This window comes from Salvelinus sp. IW2-2015, unplaced genomic scaffold (genome assembly GCF_002910315.2).
Source record: "Salvelinus sp. IW2-2015 unplaced genomic scaffold, ASM291031v2 Un_scaffold1785, whole genome shotgun sequence".
Classification (NCBI taxonomy): Eukaryota; Metazoa; Chordata; class Actinopteri; order Salmoniformes; family Salmonidae; genus Salvelinus; species Salvelinus sp. IW2-2015.
In genome coordinates this window covers 170,575-178,148 of record NW_019943160.1, presented here as the reverse complement: position 1 = coordinate 178,148, position 7,574 = coordinate 170,575, and the positions used below count along the sequence as shown (strand labels likewise).

Sequence of the window (7,574 nt, the reverse complement as noted above, 5' to 3'; positions counted from 1 at the left end):
AATACATCTTCCTAAATATTAAACGTAATCGATTTGTCATGATGTCACCGGCTCCACTCTCTCTCTCTCTCTCTCTCTCTCTCCACGATGTGGCAGCATGACCTGCCTGTCCGCCATGCACCCCACTCTCTCTCTCTCTCTCTCAACTCTGTCCTCTCTCTCTGCTTTCATATATCCAACTGTCTCTCTCTCTCTCACCACACTCTCTTACTCTCTCCCTCTCCTCTGTCTCTCTCTCTTTCCATATCTCCAACTCTTACTCTCTCTTTCCATATCTCCAACTTCTATCTCTCTTCACTCGTGTTACACTATACCTACACTCCAGCACATTCAGTCCATTAAGTAGAGAGGGGAAAGATCTGAAGCAGAGGAAGATGGATGAGGGCAGGAGGAAGGAATATGGTGGATAATCACAATGTTGTCGTTTAGACCGGGACAAATGTTTTGTGTTTGCTGTGTCAGACACACGTAAAGACAAACACACATTTCCATTCCACAAGAAGGAATTTGAATCTTAAATGTGACTTCCCTGGTAACCTAAACAAATAAGGTATAGATACATCAATAAAGACCTAGTTGAAATGGTATCTTGTTCCTACCTGTATAATGGACATCCTGTTACTGGGGGTATCTGTGGTGTTAGTCACCGGGCCAGTGAAGGACGTGTGACAGCCGYCGCCGTGTCCCTGGGGCACCGACAGGTTGCTGGCCGTGGGCTTGAGGTACATGACCTCTGACCTGGGCGAGCTCAGCGGCAGCCGCGTCTGGTAATCGAAATACATGGGGGAGGTGGCGAGCGATGGTGAGCTCACCACGTTCATGACGTTCATGGCGTCCCGTTCCTCCACCTCGCTCTGAACTAGCATGATGTCATTCTTGTTGATCTTCTTCTTCTTGCCTTTGCCCAGCTGTGGGTGAGAGTACTCCGCGATGCGGCAGTTGTACGTCCTGATCTCCTTGTTCTCCCGTTTGCACTTCACGGCGATGGTTACCATGGCAGCCAGCAGCATGGTAGAGATGATGGATAAGGTGACGATGAGAGGGAGCGAGGTGTCCCAGTTGTGATGCTCTTCGTTGATGTGGGGCTCCCCGCCCGGCAGCGGCCCGCTGTAGGCCTTGACGATGAGGCGTGCGGCGGTGGTGAGGGTGGGCTTCCCGTGGTCCATCACCCTGATGATCAGCTCCACCATGGGGCTGACGTCCTCCCAGAAGGGGTGAGCGGTCCGCACCTCGCCCGTCACCGGGTCCATCTCGAACAGACGCTCCTCGTTACCGTCGGAGATCTCGTAGGTCAACCGCCCGCTCTCGCCGTAATCGTTGTCGACCGCCCTCACCGTGGTGACGATGTAACCTACGCCGACGTTCCGTGGRACGTGGATCTCTGCCGTGTCGTTCAGGAGCAGCGGGAGAACGATGACGGGGATYTTGTCGTTAACGTCTAAGACGCTGACCCTGACCGTGGTGTTGCTCTCCAGGTGGGGAGACCCAGCATCCTTCGCTAAGACCTTAAAATCAAAGAATTTGATTTGTTCGTAGTTGAATGACCTSACGGCGTAGATCGCCCCGTTGGCCGCGTTCACGTTCACGAAGGTGTTGACGTCTCCTCCYCTCACGTTGGAGTTGAGGATGGAGTAYAACACGGTTCCGTTCTGGCCCAGGTCCGGGTCTAGAGCGAGGACGGAACCCAGATACTCCCCGGGGATGTTGTTCTCCGGCACCTGGAGCAGATACACGGCTTTGGTGAAGCGCGGAACATTATCGTTCTCGTCTAGAATCTTCCAGGCCGGGTAGAACGACTTGGTGGAGTTAAGGGGCGGCGTGCCGTTGTCCTTGGACGATGGTGACGTTGTACTCGTCCTGCTGTTCTCTGTCCAGAGGCCTGTCCGTCACCACGGTGTAGAAAGTTGTCGTAGTTCTCCTCTAGTTTTAAACGGAACGTTCCCCAAGACTCTACACTGGAGCTTCCCGTTCCTGCCAGAGTCTTTATCCGTGACTCTGACCAGGGCGATGACGGTGCCTGGCGGGCGGCCTCACTAATGGCCCCCTGCCTCACAGACACAAACCCTATGGAGGGCCAGTTGTCATTCCTGTCAATCACATTCACAGTTACTTTACAGTGGCCTGGATGGGGTTAGGGCCTAAATCCTTCGCCTGAACATATTTCTATAATAGAGTTCTCCTCATAGTCAATCTCTCCTTGGATTTTTATGACTCCGTTCTAGAATCTATAGAGAAAGAGTTCTCTGATTCTGTCGGGCGCGTAACCGCTGAATGATACACCACCTGCCCATTGGAACCCCTCGTCTGGGTCTGTGGCGTTTAAATCGATCAATACTTTCCCAGGTGGAGAGTTTTCTGGATATCTACAACATACGAGGGCTGTTCAAACACAGGGCTGTTGTCGTTAGAGTCAATAACTTTCACATTAATCTGCATGGTTCCTGATCTGGGATACTCCCCGCCGTCCGTAGCGGTTAGGATGAGGGTGTGATGGTTGCGTTCCTCCCGTCTAAACGGCCGTTGGATAACTAACTCGGGAAATTTAGTTCCGTCCCCGCGGGATTTTACATCCAGAGAAAACAGATTGTAGTCGTCTCGTGTGATCTGATAGGTTTTCAGCCCGTTCTCGTCCAGCGTCCGGGTCATGAGCGCTAGTCAGCGGGAAACGGGTGCCCGGGGCAGCGTTCTCAGAAATGTCAATATCAATCTGATCGGAAGGAAACGTGGGCGAGTTGTCGTTGATGTCGACTATATCTACTTTAATCATGCAGATCTCTTTGTCGTTAGCAAATACCTCCATGGAGAGTTGACATTTGGGGTTCCGCCGACACAGTGTTTCCCTGTCGATGCGTTGCCTGGTGTAGAGCAGCCCGCTCTCAGGGTCCACATCGATGAGATTTGGTGCTGATTCTCCAAAACCCTGAGGTTGGACTTTTTCCCTTGTCCCCCTTGCCCGAGACCGAGTTTAGCATCTTTGGCAATGTTGCCTATAACCGTCCGTCCGTGCCTTGTTCTTCGTTAACGGGAATAATTCAAGTTTTCAAAGCCAGGGCTTGAGCCCAAAGGAGAAGGAAAATAAAATAGAAAGATACATCCTTCGGTGAGAGGTTTTTTAATTTCGAGGGATTTTTTTTTTTACGCTTCCGACTCCGACCTGTTGATTTCTTCAACACAAAATGGGTGATTTCTACCCATTCAGGATCAAACACACAGTTCCGTTCATCGTGGAAATGTAGAAGTCATTCTAAGCAACCGATTTAAATTCCCTTTTCTCTCTCTGTCTCCTTTCCCGTTATAGAAAACGGTGGTGCTCGTGGACCTAATTTAAATTCAGTTGAACGCCCAGGCTCATCTCAGGAATAATCGCAACCCGGTCTGTCTCCAACGGAATAGAACAGCCGTTATGCGTCCCCGTGCTCTCTCTGTCGCTCTCTTTGCCTGAAACACAAAGGGGGGGGTAAAATAATTATTATATGTTAATAAAGTTATTTATATATCAATAATAATAGACATAATGACTCGTCTTGACTTGATGATAATAAATCCTTAGCTGTGTGTGTGATATGCAGTGACTGATCCTTTCAACATGAAACGCACAACTAATGCGTAATATCATTCCACAACGGATGGGGATAGCCTGTCAATTAGGTAACCTTGAGAAGCGTCGAGGAGGCGCAGTGCTAATGATACACAATACTGCTTTGTGTTGTTGTCCTTTTCATCGTATGGATACGTGCTCTATAAAAAACTACCCGCGTGCTGTAGGAAACCTGGCACATGCGCTTCAATAGGAATTCAAATTGGTTATTAGGATGCAGATGACAAACGGTCATAAGTATGAATAAATATGTCATTTTTTCCGCCTGTGACCATTCGGCAGTTTATAACTGAATAAATATATGAATGTACAGCCACATCTAAATCAATAGATATAATAGCCACCCGCTTTTGAGTAACCCGTATGAATAGGAATGCGTTAAAATGAGCCTCTTACACGCGTTAACAAATTAGCATAATCCGCCTATTTAAAACGATCCAAAGGGAAATCTAAATACCGAGACGCAAAAACAAGACTAGAATCAAGCCTCCTTTTTATTCCGTTCCGGTTCGTCCCCTGGGCTGGCGAGGCTCGTGGCATCTCAGAAGCTGTTGCATCCACACCGAGAGACTGGAGAGGTTTGGTAAAACTCCCGTTATCCGTTGATCCGTTTGAAACGCCTTATAGCCTGCCCGGTGAGAATAGCAATCCTATGGTAAACACCTGCGCTACGACAGTGACCAGAGAAGGGGGGTAAAAACATCCACTTACCGAAAGGTATCAGGTTAAATAGAAAACACAAATAATCCTTTGGTTTTGGTTTATGTTAAAGCGCAATCCCTTCGCTTGGTCTGTCACCCTGATATTCCTTCCCCGGTGGCGAGAATGAAGCCACAACCAGCTCGGACCGACGCCAGACTGGCAGCGCTACGAGGCGCGGGCGAGCTACCGAAGTAGAAAGTGCTCCAGAAAAAGTATGACTGTAATGTCAATGAGCTCGTTCCGTTCTCCTCTCCGTTCTCCCGGTGCGGCTGATTAGAATGCACAGGCTTGCCTTCCCTCGCGGTGAGTCACCGGATTCTTCGAGGAGAATGTTTCTGACAGAAAGCTGTGAAGATTTCCAAATGGAAAATATAAGATCCACGGCGGTTATTAGAGACGTGTTTACCGGTCCCGTGAGCTGCACTGATGCCCGGGTTACACGTTCCCATATAGCGCATGTCCTTGTCGGTTCTCACTCTCGGTTTAAAAGACAGACAGCGAGGGGTTGTGGTCAATGTTTCAATAACAAACAGTCCTATTCAAAACGTTCAACAGTTGATATTGTCTGTAAAACGTAGGTAGCCTGTAAATTTCCTGTCAGTTTTGAAAAAATGTTTATAAAAAAACCTGACGGTTGGATATTATGTTCCCGTGCGGGTCTGTTCATTCCCGTTGCACCGCTTCTCTCGGACTAAACTCTGCTCAACTCTATGGTGCGTTAAACATTTTAACTGATGCAGCGCTAACCAATAGATTTGAAGAGGTGGTAGACTGTCGGCCTATAGGATTTGACCGTGTCCGTAACAAAGGGAGGGATTTAAAAACCAGTTGACAGAATACAGATTGGTAGGTGGTCCCTAGGCGCAACCGACACGAAAGAATGGATAGTCCTTCGGTTCCTCTTTTTTTTCGTTTCAAATTCAAACACAGCACGGCTTTGATTTGAACCTGTCTACCTAGCAGCTGTTTAGGACTATATTTGGTCGCCTATTTGAGCTAGACAGATCGTTCATTTTTTTTCGCCGCGTGGTGTTAGTTCATATTTTATAGCCTATTTAGGTATTAACATAGCCTACACTTTTCCTGAGAACAAGTTTAACTTTGGGGTTGTGTGTGGTGTGTGTGTGTGTCCTATGAGAACATCATGTACTTGTTGGATAATCTCTTTCAGTACAAGGACAGATGTGTTGATATAGTGATTTAATATGTACGGAAATGGAGCTCAAACGTGACTGATTGATTATGGGTTTCGTTTAATGCTGCGTGTGGTTGTGTGTTTAAGTGTGTTGGGGTGTTAAGTGTGTGGTGTGTCTGTTTAGTGTGTGGTGTGTGTGTGGTGTTAGTGTGTGGGTTTGTGTGTGTGTTTAGTATGTGTGTGTGTGTTTAGTGTGTGGGTGTGTGTGTTAGTGTGTGGTGTGTGTGTTAGTGTGTGGGTGTGTGTGTTTAGTGTGTGGGTGTGTGTGGTTTAGTTGTGGGTGTGTGTGTTTAGTGCGCTGTGTGTGTTTTAGTGTGTGGGTGTGGTGTGGTTTGTGTGTGTGTGTGTTTAGTGCGTGTGTGTGTTAGGTGTGTGTGTCTCTCACATGCATTCTATTTATGTTATTCAGAAGAACCAGTTAAAAATGAACCTTTTATACCTGCTTGGTGCCCCGGGAATTAACCCAACCGCAGATAGAAGTGGACATGAACCAGTAAGCAACATGCTACAGCAAGCAGTGTACATGTGGGTGTTACAGGGCGAGGCAGTGGACTGTTAAGTGTGGTGTCTGTACAGAGGTAGCCAGGATGGTCAGGATGACTGCAAGACATGTGCAGCAGCATGGTAACCAGTGTAAGCGTGTGGTCTGTACAGGGCGAGGCAGTGGACTAGCATACCAGTGTAAAGCATGTGGGTGTCTGTACAGGCGAGGCCTCGTAAGTAGGCCTGTTTCGTAACTGATCAGGAACATACTACAACCTTGCCTCATGAATACCGAGTGTTATTACTGTTGAATTCTGCCTCCTTCTACCCAGACGGCATCGCTCACAGTCTGCTGGGATGAAGTCTACACATTTACACATTGGTTTAGTTTGGGGTTGCTTCTCACCATGTCCAATATGCTTTGAGTGTGTGTGTGTTTAGTGTGTGTGTGTGTTTAGTGTGTTTGTGTGTGTGTTTTTATTGTGTGTGTGCGTGTTTAGTATGGTGTGTGGAGTGTGTGTGTTGTTGTGTGGTTAGTAGTGTGTGTGTGTGTGTTAGTTGTGTGTGTGTAGTGTGTGAGTGTGTTTAGTGTGTGAGTGTGTGTGTGTGTGTCGCTGCTACACTGTGTGACTATGGGCTTAACACAACGGCGGCAGTCTGGAGGAAAGTCAACCACCAGCCCTGATGAAATGTCACCAAAGCCGAGATAAAGCAGCCCATTAGCAGCTTCCTCCATTAGCTCAATTAAATGGCCGCGAGGAGAGAGAGGGTCCAACGGAAACCGTCACTGGAAGGGCCGGACCATATAGCTACATTAAAACACAATTTCGCAAAATTACATTTCAATTTAATGGCGACAGTCCTTTCTTACAGGTAATGAGAGTGAATGCTTGTTATGGAGCGCTGGCTAGGCAGTTGCACATTTAGGAAACATGGAATCTCTCTGCATATCGCTCTCTTTTTTCTCATTCTCATTCTCCCTCTCAACTCTTACCTTTCTCTTTCTGTCTGTCTTTTTCTCCCCTCTTATCTGTCTCCTCTCTCTTTTCTCTGTCTCTCTGTCTGTCTGCTGTCTCTCTGTCTGTCTGTCTCTCTCTTCTCTCTCTTTCCCTCGTCTCTCTCTTCTCATCCTCTGTCTTCTCTCTCTCTCTGTCGTCTCTCTGTCTGTCTCTCTCTTCTCTCTCTCTCTTCTCTCTTCTGTCTCTTCTCTCTCTTTATCTCTCTCGTCGGTAGGATTCTCTTCACGGGGAGCAGAAAATGCTTTTTTCTGTGGCAGGAGAATGTCTCCAAGGAGGTTATTTCTCCCAGGTATGCCCTTTTCACGAGCATTTCCATGTTCTCTGTGGGCGTGTCAGATGCCCCCTAATTCACTCCTATGGCTAGAGCATAGAGTCTGGTCCAAAGAGTGCAATAGTACAACGGAGTGGACAATAACATTAAGAAACACCTGCTCTTTCCATGACATAGACTGACCAGGTGGAATCCAGGTGAAGGTTATGCTCCCTTATTGATGTGCACCTGTTAAATCCACATTCAACAAGTGTAGATGGAGGGGAGGAGCACGGGTTAAAGAAGGAATTTTAAGCCTTGAGACAA

At 47.6% G+C, this 7,574-nt stretch overlaps 1 pseudogene; it reads right to left on the bottom strand.

Annotated features, from left to right (window-relative positions):
• Window positions 1–508: 508 nt before the first annotated feature.
• On the bottom strand, window positions 509–3,239 carry LOC112071962 (protocadherin-17-like; annotated as a pseudogene).
• Window positions 3,240–7,574: the final 4,335 nt, after the last annotated feature.